The sequence below is a fragment of the Scyliorhinus torazame genome, chromosome 13, assembly GCF_047496885.1.
Source record: "Scyliorhinus torazame isolate Kashiwa2021f chromosome 13, sScyTor2.1, whole genome shotgun sequence".
NCBI lineage: Eukaryota > Metazoa > Chordata > Chondrichthyes > Carcharhiniformes > Scyliorhinidae > Scyliorhinus > Scyliorhinus torazame.
In genome coordinates this window covers 148,920,912-148,934,457 of record NC_092719.1, presented here as the reverse complement: position 1 = coordinate 148,934,457, position 13,546 = coordinate 148,920,912, and positions in this window count along the sequence as shown.

The window sequence follows — 13,546 nt, the reverse complement described above, 5'->3', positions numbered from 1 at the left end:
TTACCCCTTGATTGAAAATACTGCCTTTGTGGGCACTTTCCCCCGACGTGGTGACGGCCTAGCCAAGAATTTACTTGACTCCTGCTACCAGCTTCGGTGATGAAAATGCAGGCTTCTCTCTGCACAGACCTGCTGAGTATTTCCAGCACACCCTGGTTTTTTAATCACATTTCCACATTAACATACAGATACACAAGCGCAAGAATATTGTGGAATACCTAATTCTTATTTTGCGGATGCCATCAAAGCTAGTGCAATCTGATTTGAAACTGCCTTTATATGCAGGGCATGCTCCAAATGTGCCTTTGTTTACAATGTTTTTGTTCCAACATGTACTTCAGCAATTATTTAATGGAAACCAAACAAAGCTATAAAATGTTAGAGTTAACAGAAAATATGAATGATTTAGGGATTTACAATGATTAGATATCACATATTGAAAATTGTTTCTCAACTTTCTATCCTCTATCATATAGAAATTTCCCTGAAGGCTGGAGTATCATTGATGGCTCTCACCAGGTGGTAGTAGAGTAGCGCCAGCCTGGTAATGTTACCCCTTAACTGCAGCAATGTGACATGAAAGATATTGCATCGCATTAACTCAATTACTGTAAACTATGCCTGTCTGTGATCCCAGCTTCTGTCAGGATGGATCCCTGGGAATGTGTACCTCGAGTCATTTAATTTCAGGGAGAAATTTTCCGTTTGCTCTTTTCCGGCAGATATTCCAATAGATGAACCTTGGTTGCCTGCCATTGTTGGGGATGCGTGTGACAGTGCAGAAAATAATGCTTGGAAACATCTTCCTGGGAGGCTAGGGAGCCTGTGCCACCAGTAGAAGGCAAACATTTATGGCACCTTTACTGGTTCCGTATTCCTTTTAGAATCTCATATTTTACAGTTTTGCACCTTTTTTGAATTACCGGGGCCTTGGGAAGGATAAAGCTCCCCACTGGTTTTTCCAAGCCCACAGCTCAGCCAATCTTGCCAACCAATCAACACCCTTTTCCCTTGAGGTATAAATTGTTCTGATTGTTTGAAATTTGCTATTCTTGCATTTGTCCTGATAAATGTAAAACAAAAAGCTTTGTTAACATGTCCCTCTTTTCAGCAATGTTCAAATTCTGTATGACCAAGCAAACATTCTCGGTGCTTTTGAGAAGGAGAGGAATAATTAGAGTGCTCAACACTGGGAATCTATTCTCAACCTTCTCTGTTACGTCCACCAATTTACTCTAGATGCAAATAGGAAATCTTATCTGGACTTGTGCTGGATAGCTGTATTGATTTATTCCCAGTAACATATCAGCCAGCTCCCTCTCCTGAATTGATTTGAGTTGCACACAGGAATCAATTTGTTAATACCCCGCCTCGCAGGGCGGAGCTATCATACATTCTAACCAATAGAAAGCATACAGTTTACACCAATGGTGCTTCAGCCTATCAGGTACCGTAATATCTATAATACCACACAGTTCAAACAGACGATGAATGGATTTGATGTCGGCATGCTGACCAGTTATTAGCTTCATGAAATGAATGTACAGAGTCTTCATCTGAAATATTCACATCAGAGAGTATGAACAGTGGATAGGACAGAACTGAGATCTACTACTTCAGAAGCTACTGAAGCTGTCACTGCAGAAACAGAAATACCAACAGAGATAGATACTGGGCAGGGTTCTACGATTTTGTCCATTGTCGCCATGCTGCAAGTGAGAACAGAGAATTTGGCGTTCCAGCCAACACTCCATTCACTTTCAGCAGGACTGGAGCACCCTAGCTGCGAGTGAAGTTAGAGGTTTTCGGCAACTGAGTTAGTTTCTCAAGAAGTACCATAAACAAGTAAAGGAAGATACTTCCATGATCTCAAAGATCTAAATTACTGAACTTTGGATATTACCTAAGCGAGACAGGCGTCCTCCAAAGAGACTGTTTTACTGATGTATATATGTATCAATAACATGTGTAGTGTAATGAATATTGGATTGGCTCTGTTGTTCAATGTTCTTTTAAAGAAAAGCCATTGGCACTAAAAGAATAAAGAGAGAGGAGTGTGAGGAGTTTTATGTATTCAAGTAAGGGCAGCACGGTGGCACAGTGGTAGCACTGCTGCTTCACGGCGCCGAGGTCCCAGGTTCGATCCCGGCCCTAGGTCACTCCGAACCGGCTCGGGTTCGGAGAATCCCGGCCCATAGATTTGAGTCAGGGAAGTAGGATGGGAGTTTTTGGAGATGGGAGGAGAGGGGAGTTAGGGTATTAAAGGATTTGTTTCTGGCAGGCCGGTTTGCGGGGCTGGAGGAGCTGGGGGAGAAATATGGACTGGCGCAGGAGGAGATTTTTAGATATATGCAGGTCCGAGATTTCGCTAGGAAAGAGATACAGAGCTTTCTGGTGGCGTCGGCCCCCGCACTGTTGGAAGAGGTACTGACGACAGAGGGAATGGAGAAGGGGGTTGTGTCGGTGATTTATGGGGTGATTCTGGGGGAAGATAAGGTATCGCTGGAGGGGATTAAGGCGATGGGAGGAAGAGTTGGGGGAGGGTATGGCGGACTAGTGTGGTGTGAGGTGCTCCGGAGGGTGAATGCCTCAACTTTGTGTGCGAGGTTGGGGCTGATACAGTTGACGGTGGTGTATAGGGCGCACCTCACAAGGGTGAGGATGAGCCGACTTTTTGAGAGGATGGAGGATGTTGTGAGTACGGTGGTGGGGGGCGGGGGGGGGCCCTCGCAAATCACATTCATATGTTTTGGTCCTGTCCAAAACTAGAGAGGAGGGAGGTATTCAAGGTAATCTCGAAGGTGGTGCACATGAGACTCGAAGATCAGGTCCCCTAGAATCCACATTCGGGGTGTCGGATCTGCCGGGGTTGGAGGCTGATGTCATAGCCTTCGCCCCGCTGATCGCCCAAAGGCGGGTGCTGTTGGGGTGGAGGGCAGCTTCTCCGCCCTGTGCCTCGGCGTGGTGGCGGGGGCACCTGTTGGAGTTCTTATGCTTGAGATAGTGAAGTTCGAGTTAAGGGGAAGGATGGAAGGTTTCTACAACTCATGGGCTTTGTTTAGCATGTATTTTCAAGAATTGGATGACATCGAACAATGCGAGGGGCGGGTTCGGGGGGGGGTTGGAATGTGTAAATTATTGGTGATTATGGGTTGGTGGTGGATTCCTGGTTCTTTTTCTTTGCTGTTTTGTATTTAAACTGTTGGGGCTGTTTGGGGGTGGGTGGGCTTAAAGGGATTGTTGGCCAGGGGATTTCATTGTATTTATTATTGTTGATTATTTGTTGGTGGGTGTACATTTGATGAAAATGTGAAAAAAGAGGAGAATAAAAATATTTTCAGAACTGATGAGGTACAGGAAAAATGTTTTGCCATTTTAATGAAACTATGCCAATGAAGTAGAAGCAATATCACTTTATAACTACCTTCTCAGTATTCCAGTCCCTGCATTTAACAAATACAACTCCCTCCTCATATTATTGTTTCCTGCCACCTTGCGATGAATTGGAAATAACAATTTAAATGTCTCCTAATTATTCAAATTATGAAAATGTCTGGTCACTCCTCACAATACATTACAGCTCACAATTCAGGATCATTTTGGGCTGCGGAGGACTACATTGAGGTCACTAAAATAGACAGAGCATGGAACAAGAATTGTTACCATAAAAGGGTAGCATTTTCAATTAAAAACAATCAATTTGATTCTGCCATCTATGCACCCGACGGAAGGAAAGTATCCGTCCAAAATACCATTAACCATTCTATTGGTTAGAATGTATGATAGCTCCGCCCTGCGAGGCGGGGTATAAGAACCAGTGCCGCCCCAGCAGCCTTCATTCTGTACCTGAGCTGCTGGGGGAAACATCTAGCTTATTAAAGCCTTCAGTTGGACTACAATCTCGCTTTAGTGATCATTGGTCGTGCATCAATTTAATAAGCTAGTTTTTAAAGAAGAAAGGATGGATCTCCGAATCAAACCGGAGTGTCTGCAACTTAGCCCCCATGCGGCGAACTCAGCGGCAATCTTTAAGCACTGGCTGGCGTGCTTTAAAGGGTATCTGTGGACGGCCGAAAACGCACCCACGGGAGAACAGAAAATGCAAGTCCTGCGCTCAAGGGTGAGCCCGGAGATTTACACCCTCATCGAGGAAGCGGAAGACTTCGATGCAGCAATAGAGCTGCTAAAAGGACACTATATCCGCCCGTTAAACCAGGTCTACGCCCGGCACCTGCTTGCAACAAGGCGACAAACCCCTGGGGAATCACTGGAGGAATTCTACCGTGCACTCCTGGTGTTGGGAAGAAGCTGCAGCTGCCCGCAGGTTTTGGCGAACGAATACACGGAACTCTTAGTCCGGGACGCTTTCGTGGCAGGTATGCTATCTTCACAGATCCGCCAGCGTCTGTTAGAAAAGGACAACCTGGGTCTCAGGGAGGCACGGGCCCTTGCAGGCTCCCTGGACGTGGCCTCCAGCAACGCCCATGCTTACATTCCCGACCGCGCGGCAGCCCCCTGGGCAGCGTGGAACCCCTCCGCGGCCAACCCCAAGACTTCCCCCATTCCCCCACAGGCCTGCGCTGCAAGGCGGCCTGGCAACCCCAAGGGGCCCTGATGCTACTTTTGCGAGCAGGCCAAGCACCCCCGCCAGCGCTGCCCAGCCAATGCCTCCACCTGCAAGGAATGCGGCAAAAAGGGCCATTTCGTGGGGGTATAACAGGCCCGTGCGGTTGCCGTGGTCTCTGGCGGCGAATACGGACCGCAACCACAAACCTTACCACGCGCCCCGTGCGGCCAGCGGTCGCCGCCATCTTCCTATTCCAGGGCCGCGTGCGGACCCTGGGCGCCACCATCTTGTTTTGCGGACGCCACGTTGGAGGGATGGGCGCCGCCATTTTGTGCACCCCCAGCCATGTGCGACCAATGGGAGCCGCCATCTTGGATGAAACCCCAGGACCCCAGCTAGGCTGACCATGCACTGCCCGAAGAGAACTCTCAACTGCAGCGATTAGCCTCGGTGACTCTGGATCAGTCTCGGCCTCGAACACTCTCAACTGCTCCGACGACCGTATTCGGCAACGGTCACGAGACGTCCTGCCTAATCAACTCTGGGAGCACGGAGAGCTTTATACACCTTGACACGGTAAGGCGCTGTTCTCTCCTCATCCACCACATAAATCAAAAAATCTCCCTAGCTTCCGGTTCACATCCAGTGGAGATAAAGGGGTTTTGTGTAGCAAACCTCACAGTCCAGGGAAGGGAGTTCAAAAATTTCCGTCTCGACGTACTTCCCCAACTCTGCGCAGCTACACTCCTGGGTTTAGACTTCCAGTGTGACCTTCAAAGTCTGACCTTCAAATTCGGCGGCCCCCCCTTACTGTCTGCGGCCTCGCGACCCTTAAGGTCAACCCGCCTTCCCTGTTTGCGAGCCTCACCCCGGATTGCAAACCCGTCGCCACCAGGAGCAGACGCTACAGTGCCCAGGACCGGATCTTTATTAGGTCAGAGGTCCAAAGGCTACTGAGGGAAGGGGTCATTGAAGCCAGTATCAGCCCCTGGAGAGCTCAAGTAGTGGTGGTAAAGACCGGGGAGAAGCAGAGGATGGTCATCGACTACAGACAGACCATCAACAGGTTTACGCAGCTGGACGCGTACCCTCTCCCCCGCATATCCAACCTGGTAAACAGGATCGCACATTATAAGGTCTCCTCCACGGTGGATCTCAAGTCTGCCTACCACCAGCTCCCCATCCGTACTAGTGACCGCAAATACACTGCCTTCGAGGCAGATGGGCGGCTCTATCACTTCTTAAGGGTTCCCTTCGGTGTCACCAACGGGGTCTCGGTCTTCCAGCGCGAGATGGACCGAATGGTTGACCGGTACGGTTTACGGGCAACATTCCCGTATCTCGATAATGTCACCATCTGCGGCCATGACCAGCAGGACCATGACACCAACCTCCGAAAATTTCTCCAGACCGCTAAAATCCTTAACTTTACATACAACAAGGATAAATGCCTGTTTAGCACCGACCGCCTAGCCATTCTCGGCCAAGTAGTGCGAAATGGAGTTATAGGTCCCGACCCTGAACGCATGCCCCCCACTTATGGAGATCCCCCTCCCTCACTGCTCCAAGGCCCTGAAACGTTGCCTAGGGTTTTTTAGCTACTACGCCCAGTGGGTCCCCAACTGCGCGGACAAGGCCCGTCCCCTGATCCAATCCACAGCTTTTCCCCTGTCGATAGAGGCCCGCCAGACCTTCAGCCGCATCAAAGTAGACATTGCAAAGGCCACGATGCACGCCATCGACGAGTCCCTCCCCTTCCAGGTCGAGAGCGATGCGTCCGACGTAGCTCAGGCGGCCATTCTCAACCAAACGGGCAGACCCGTGGCCTTCTTCTCTCGTTCCCTCCATGCTTCTGAAATCCGCCACTCCTCAGTCGAAAAGGAGGCCCAGGCCATAGTAGAAGCTGTGCGACATTGGAGGCATTACCTGGCCAGCAGGAGATTCACTCTCCTCATGGACCAACGGTCGGTTGCTTTCATGTTTGATAATGCACAGCGGGGCAAGATAAAAAACGATAAGATCTTGCAGTGGAGGATCGAACTCTCCACCTACAACTACGAGATCTTGTATCGTCGCGGGAAGCTAAACGAGCCTCCTGACACCCTGTCCCGCGGCACATGTGCCACCGCACAAGTGGACTGCCTCCGAGCCCTCCACGAGGACCTCTGCCACCCGGGGATCACTCGCTTTTTCCACCTTGTCAAGACCGGCAACCTGTCCTACTCCATTGAGGAGGTCAGGACAGCCACCAGGGACTGCCAAATCTGCACTGAGTGCAAACCGCACTTCTACCGGCCAGAGAAAGTGCACCTGATAAAGGCTTCCCGTCCCTTTGAACGCCTCAGCATGGACTTCAAAGGCCGCCTCCCCTCCACCGACCACAACACGTACTTCCTGAACATGATTGATGAGTACTCCCGGTTCCCATTCGCCATCCCCTGCCCCGACATGACTGCAACCACCGTCATCAAGGCCCTCCATCGCATCTTTGCACTGTTCGGGTTCCCCGATTACATACACAGTGATAGGGGGTCCACCTTTATGAGCGACGAACTGCATCAATTTCTGCTCAGCAAGGGCATCGCCTTGAGCAGGACGACCAGTTACAACCCCCGGGGTAACGGACAGGTAGAGAAGGAGAACGGAACGGTCTGGAAGACCGTCCTACTGACCCTACGGTCCAGGAACCTCCCAGTCTCCCGCTGGCAGGGAGTCCTCCCGGATGCCCTCCACTCCATCCGGTCACTGCTTTGTACGACCACCAATCAGACACCTCACGAACGCCTCCTTGTCTTCCCTAGGAAGTCCTCCTCTGGGACCTCGCTCCCGACCTGGCTGGCAGCATCCGGACCCATCCTGCTCCGAAAACACGTGTGGGCGCACAAGTCGGACCCGTTGGTTGAGAGGGTCCATGTGCTCCATGCTAACCCCCAGTCCGCCTCCGTGGCGTACCCCGACGGCCGACAAGATACGCTCTCCCTATGGGACCTGGCGGCCGCCGGAACCCCACGCACATCCCAGCTGCCAGTCCCACCCTCCCCTCCACTGCAGCACCTTACAGGAGAATCGGTCCTTCCTCCGGCCCCGACTCGGCCCCCCCGCCCACCGACGCCCCCCGCAGGCGCTCCCTTCGCAGGTCAACCGTTTTCCCCACCAGCGCCGTCTAGGGGTGCCAAAGCTGCCATGGAGATCAAAGCCACGCTCCCGGAGTCACAGAAACTCGAGCCTCCACCGGAGTCACCACCGATGCTCCGACAATCACAGAGGACGACTGATTGCTTCATTTTAATTGTAAACTGTAAATATAAACCATCAAATGTACATAGCTATCAGAATTGTAAAATAGTTACTAAACACTGTACGGAGGTATTACGGTACCTCCATAACTAATTATACCACATTGCCATGTTTTGTAGTTTCAGGCCACCACCCCCGTCGGACTCTTTTTTAACAGGGGGTGAATGTGGTATAATAGGTATTACGGTACCTGATAGGCTAAAGCACCATTGGTGGAAACTGTATGCTTTCTATTGGTTAAAATGTATGATAGCTCCGCCCTGCTAGGTGGGGTATAAGAACAAGTGCCGCCCAGCTGCCTTCATTCTGTACCTGAGCTGCTGGGGGAAACATCTAGCTTATTAAAGCCTTCAGTTGGACTACAACCTCGCTTTAGTGGTCATTGATCGTGTATCGCTGTGTAAGTTATTGGACCTGACTTGGCTAGAATGCAGGTTGGAGTCCATTTTTCTCACCTGGTATAATTTCTAGCTAAAACACGTTCTCCACTTGAAGACTCTACTCTTCATGTTTTCTTCTCATCTAACCATTTGATGCTATCACCTGACAATTTCTGAAGTTGTTGGTGGTGTCAAGAGGTTGAATTACATCCTCAATTTCCACCTGAAGAGCAGGGTTCTTAATCATAGAATTTACAGTGCAGAAGGAGGTCATTCGGCCCATCGAGTCTGCACCGACTCTTGGAAAGAGCACCCTACCCAAGGTCAACACCTCCACCCTATCCCCATAACCCAGTAATCTCACCCAACACTATGGGTAATTTTGGACACTAAGGGCAATTTATCATGGTCAATCCACCTAACCTGCACAACTTTGGACCGTGGGAGGAAACTGGAGCACCCGGAGGAAACCCACGCACACACGGGACGGATGTGCAAACTCCGCACAGACAGTGACCCAAGCCGGAATCGAACCTGGGACCCTGGAGCTGTGAAGCAATTGTGCTAACCACAATGTTACCGTGCTGCCACTGATCTAAATTATTAGATCTAAATTAGATCTAAATCTAATTAACACTGATCTAAATACTTCTTAAATGTTGTGAAGGTTCCTGCTTCTACCACCCTTTCAGGCAGTGAGTTCCAGATTCCCACCACCCTCTGGGTGAAAATGCTTAAATCTATGCCCCCTGGTTATTCACCCCTGTACTAAGGAGAAATGTTTCTTGCTATCTACTCCACCTGTGTCCGTCATAATTTTGTACACCTCAGTCGGGTCCCCCCTTAGCCTTCTCTGCTCTAAGTAAAACAACCTCAGCCAAGCCAACCTCTCGTCATAGCTGAAATCCTCGAGCTCAGGCAATGTCTTGGTGAATCTCCTCTGCATTCTTTCGAGTGCTATCACTTCTTTCCTATAGTATGGCGACCAGAACTGCACAAAACACTCAGATGTGGCCTAACAAGCGTTTTATCCATCATAACCTTCCTGCTCTTATATTCTATGCCATAGAAAAGTCGATATGCTGGTGCAGGGGAAGAAACATAGAAACATAGAGAAAATGCGAGCAGGAGGAAGCCAGGAGGAGGCCCTTGAAGCCTGCTCAGCCATTCATTACGATCATGGTTGATCAACCAACTCAATAGCCTCATGCCGCCTTCCCCCATATCCTTTGATCCCCTTCACCCTAAGTGCGATATCTAATTGCTTCTTGAATCCATACAATATTTTGGACTCAACTACTTCCTGTGGTAATGAATTCCACAGGTTCACTGCTCTCTGGGAGAAGAAACTTCTCCTCATCTCAGTCCTAAATGGTCTATCCCATCTCCTCAGACTGAGCCCCCTGGTTCTGGACACACCCACCAACAGGAACATCCTTTCTGCATCTACCCTGTCCTATTCTGTTAGAATTTTATATGTTTCTTTCAGATTCCCCCTCATTCTTCTTAACTCCAGCGAATACAATCCTTTTTTTTTGAAAATCTTTTTATTGGCTTTTCTCATATTTATAAACAGTTGTTACTTATATACATTACATTTTTTTTGCCTGCGCTAATTTGCTTTATTTTACAGAGAGGTTTGTTTTGTCCTTCATTTGACTAACTGTACGAACATTTTGTTGCCCTCTGGATCGGTCTATGATATACCCCTATCCTTCTCCCCCCCTCCCCCATTGGTTTCAGCACCCTTCCTCTTCTCTTGTGGGTCCCCCCCCCCCCCCCCCCCCGGGCTGCGCAGTCCTTTGGTTCTTCATCTTTTTTTCCCCTGGCTTACTCCTCGTTGCTAGCCTCGAACAGGTTTTGAAACAGGCCGACGAACTGCCCCCAAGTACCCAGGAAGCCTTCCTCTGAACCTCGGATGGCGTACTTAATCTTCTCCAGGTGGAGAAATTCCGAGAGGTCAGCGAGCCAGTCTACAGCTTTGGGTGATGCTGCCGATCGCCAGCCGAACAGGATTCTCCGACGTGCGATTAGGGAAGCGAAAGCGAGGGCGTTGGCCCCCTTCCCCATGTGTAACTCTGGCTGTTCTGATACCCCGAAGATTGCCACTATTGGGCATGGCTTCACCCTTACCCCCACAACCTTGGACATTGCCTCGGAGAAGGCTGCCCAGAACCCAGCAAGCTTGGGGCAAGCCCAAAACATGTGGGTGTGGTTGGCCGGGCCCCTCTGGCACCGTTCACATTTGTCCTCCACCTTCCTCTCAGTGACTGGTGTATGAGGACACCCAGGTCTCGTTGCATGTTCCAATCTCCTAATTTATGGCAATTCGGATAATAGTCTGCCTTCTTGTTTTTGCTACCCAAGTGGATAACCTCGCATCTGTCCAAATTGTACTGCATCTGCCCTTCATTTGCCCACTCACTCATCTTCTCCAAATCACACTGAAGGATCTCTGCATCCTCCTCACAGCTCACCTTCCTGCCCAACTTGGTGTCATCTGCAAATTTGGGGATATCACACTTTGTTCCCTCACCTAAATCATTGGTGAATAGCTGGAGTCCTGGCATGGATCCCTGCGGTACCGCACTAGTCACTGCCTGCCAATTTGTAAAAGACCCGTTAATTCTTACTCTTTGTTTCCTGAAGGAATTTGGAGAAAGAGTCATCCTATTGCGCTGTCATGAGCCATCAAATTGGTGGTTCAATGTCATCTTGGTATAGGTCAGGGAACGTGTTGTTCCGTCTTAGCTGCAGGTAATGGGAATCAGTAGAAATCAAGGGACTGGGGAAGATATAAAGTGATTGGTCCTGCAGCCAAATTAATTAACCTGCATAACCTATGAGGATCTTCAAAGCCCCATTATAATTATTTCAATAAAATTCCCAAATTTAGTACAACTTTAAGTTAGCTCATTTTGGAGAAAGTATTCCAAATTCATGGCGGTCTGTTCCCCCAGCAGAGTAATGGAGTGGAACCTCCACCCACCCTATTCCAAATCCCAATCCTGGAGTTGAGACAATTTGCTTAATTGAGGCGGGTGCATCGTTCCTGTTTGAGGGTGCTTCATCACAGTCCCCTACAAATGCTGTTTTACTCGCGATATCTCAGGGAGTCTTTGTCACTTCAGGGTAAGACAATTGATTCTGATAATTGATTCTGTGCAGGGTCGATCACGTTGTTCTGGTGAAGGTTTGGCGATTCTTGGAAGGCCTCATGGGCACAATACCGAGGGAGTGAAGACATTGTCAAGGCTTCTCCCAGACGTGACTCCTTGAAGTGAGCAGGTGGAACATCTGTGTGTGAAATCTACAGCAGACTTTATAATGAAAGGGGACTATGAAGGGTGTTTGGAATTCCAGTAGAACAACATATTATTCCAAATTCCTTAGGCCTTGGAGGAGGGATTCTCCGTCCCGCCAGCCCCATTTCCGCTGCCGGCCAATGCGTGTTCCCATTGTGGCCACCCCACGCTGTCGGGAAACCCACGGCCGTCGGTGCGCTGCCGCCGAAACGGAGGATCCCGCTGACGGAGAATTCCGCAGCAGGTTTTCTACGCTTTCTGACTCCCGGGATTTTGGATCTTGTGCCTCACCAAGCAAAGCTTTTGATGATGTAAAAGCCACTTCTTCGGAAACATTTAGTAAAAAAAATTGTAGGTTAGTTAAACGGTTGAAGGAAAAGAGATAAAGGGGTGAGAGAACAGGATGGGTATGTGATATTGGAACAACTTTCAATGTGAAGTATAAAAACCAATGGATTGGTTTGGGTTCTTTCTGTGTTCTATTTTGAAACTAATTCTGTGTAAGTAAATTATACAAACAATCACTATTGAGGTCAAATCTATTCAGTTAATAAGGGGAAACATCTAATTTAGGTCACCTTGTCCTAGTTAATTCTTGCAGAAATACAGCTCAGTGATATGTAGATCAATATGATCTAAGGTAGGTTACATTTAGCAACCTCAAAATAAATCCATGTGATATTGAGTTAAACAAATTAAACAGTTCCTTGTGGATATGGCCTCCTAACACAACACTGCCCCTAATTTAGCACTGATCTGGCAATCTCACATTGAGAGGTCACAGGACTGGTGTGGGAAATGGAAATGCCACACTGTCGCAGTGAGGAGCTTTCTGAGCTTCGAGTCAGGCATATTTCTGGGACTGCAGAGAGAGACTTCACTTTTCAGCTAATTATGATACATCTGACCTTGAAATGCTTAATGTTGACAATGAGTGTTCCATTTTCCACCAACAGCATTTCTCACCTTGTTGAGCACAAAATTCATGCAAAGTAGGTTTAAAAACAAACTTCAGGCGGCTGTGAGCTGAATAAAATCAAAGTACAGCATTTTATCACACTCAATCATTTAGAACTGCAACTGTTGGCTTTTCTTCCCAAATCTCTGGAAATGTGACCAATTGTGTTTTACTGGGAGGGGAAACATTTTATAATTTCATGCATGATGCACTAATCTAACACCTTTGAATTTTAGCATGTATAGTATGAAAACTGTGTTGATTTGCATAAGCAGTTATGTAAATATTAACTGATACGACTTCCAACCAGGAGGTGGCAGTAAAGAGAACCACATGACACTGCAAGCTTGGGGAGTCTGGAGATAGTCGTTGTGGCAGATAGTCGCATTTGTAGTAGCTCTTGGATAATTTTATAACAGTACTTTAATAGTTAGTGGTTTTAGTAGTTTTCATATTGTTACCTGACCCATTGTTATTGTTAATCAATAAACATTCAACTCGTCATGAACTAGGCGTTCTCCAGTGCTTTAATTCTGTCTGGCCAAGCACCAGAACGGAACAAAAATCATGGGCTGAATTTTGAGTATGTCGTTCATGCATGATTGGTGGCTCTGGAAGTGACCACGATTTTCGCCTCCAAACGCGATTTCACGCTGGCAGGCAAATTAAGGGTCAGACAGCATTAAATGAGACTAGACATTGGCATAGCACTGCTGGCAGGGGTGGAGGATTTAAATTCAGCAGAGGCAGCTCTCTGAAGGCTGCCAGAAGAACATAAGAACATAAGAACTAGGAACAGGAGTAGGCCATCTGGCCCCTCGAGTCTGCTCTGCCATTTAATGAGATCATGGCTGATCTTTGTGGACTCAGCTCCACTCTCCGGCCCGTACATCATATCCCCGAATCCCTTTATTCTTTAGAAAGGTATCTATCTTTTTCTTAAAAACGTTTAAAGAAGGAGCCTCAACTGCTTCACTGGGCAAGAAATTCCAGAGATTCACAACCCTTTGGGTGAAGAGTTCCTCCTACACTCCGTCCT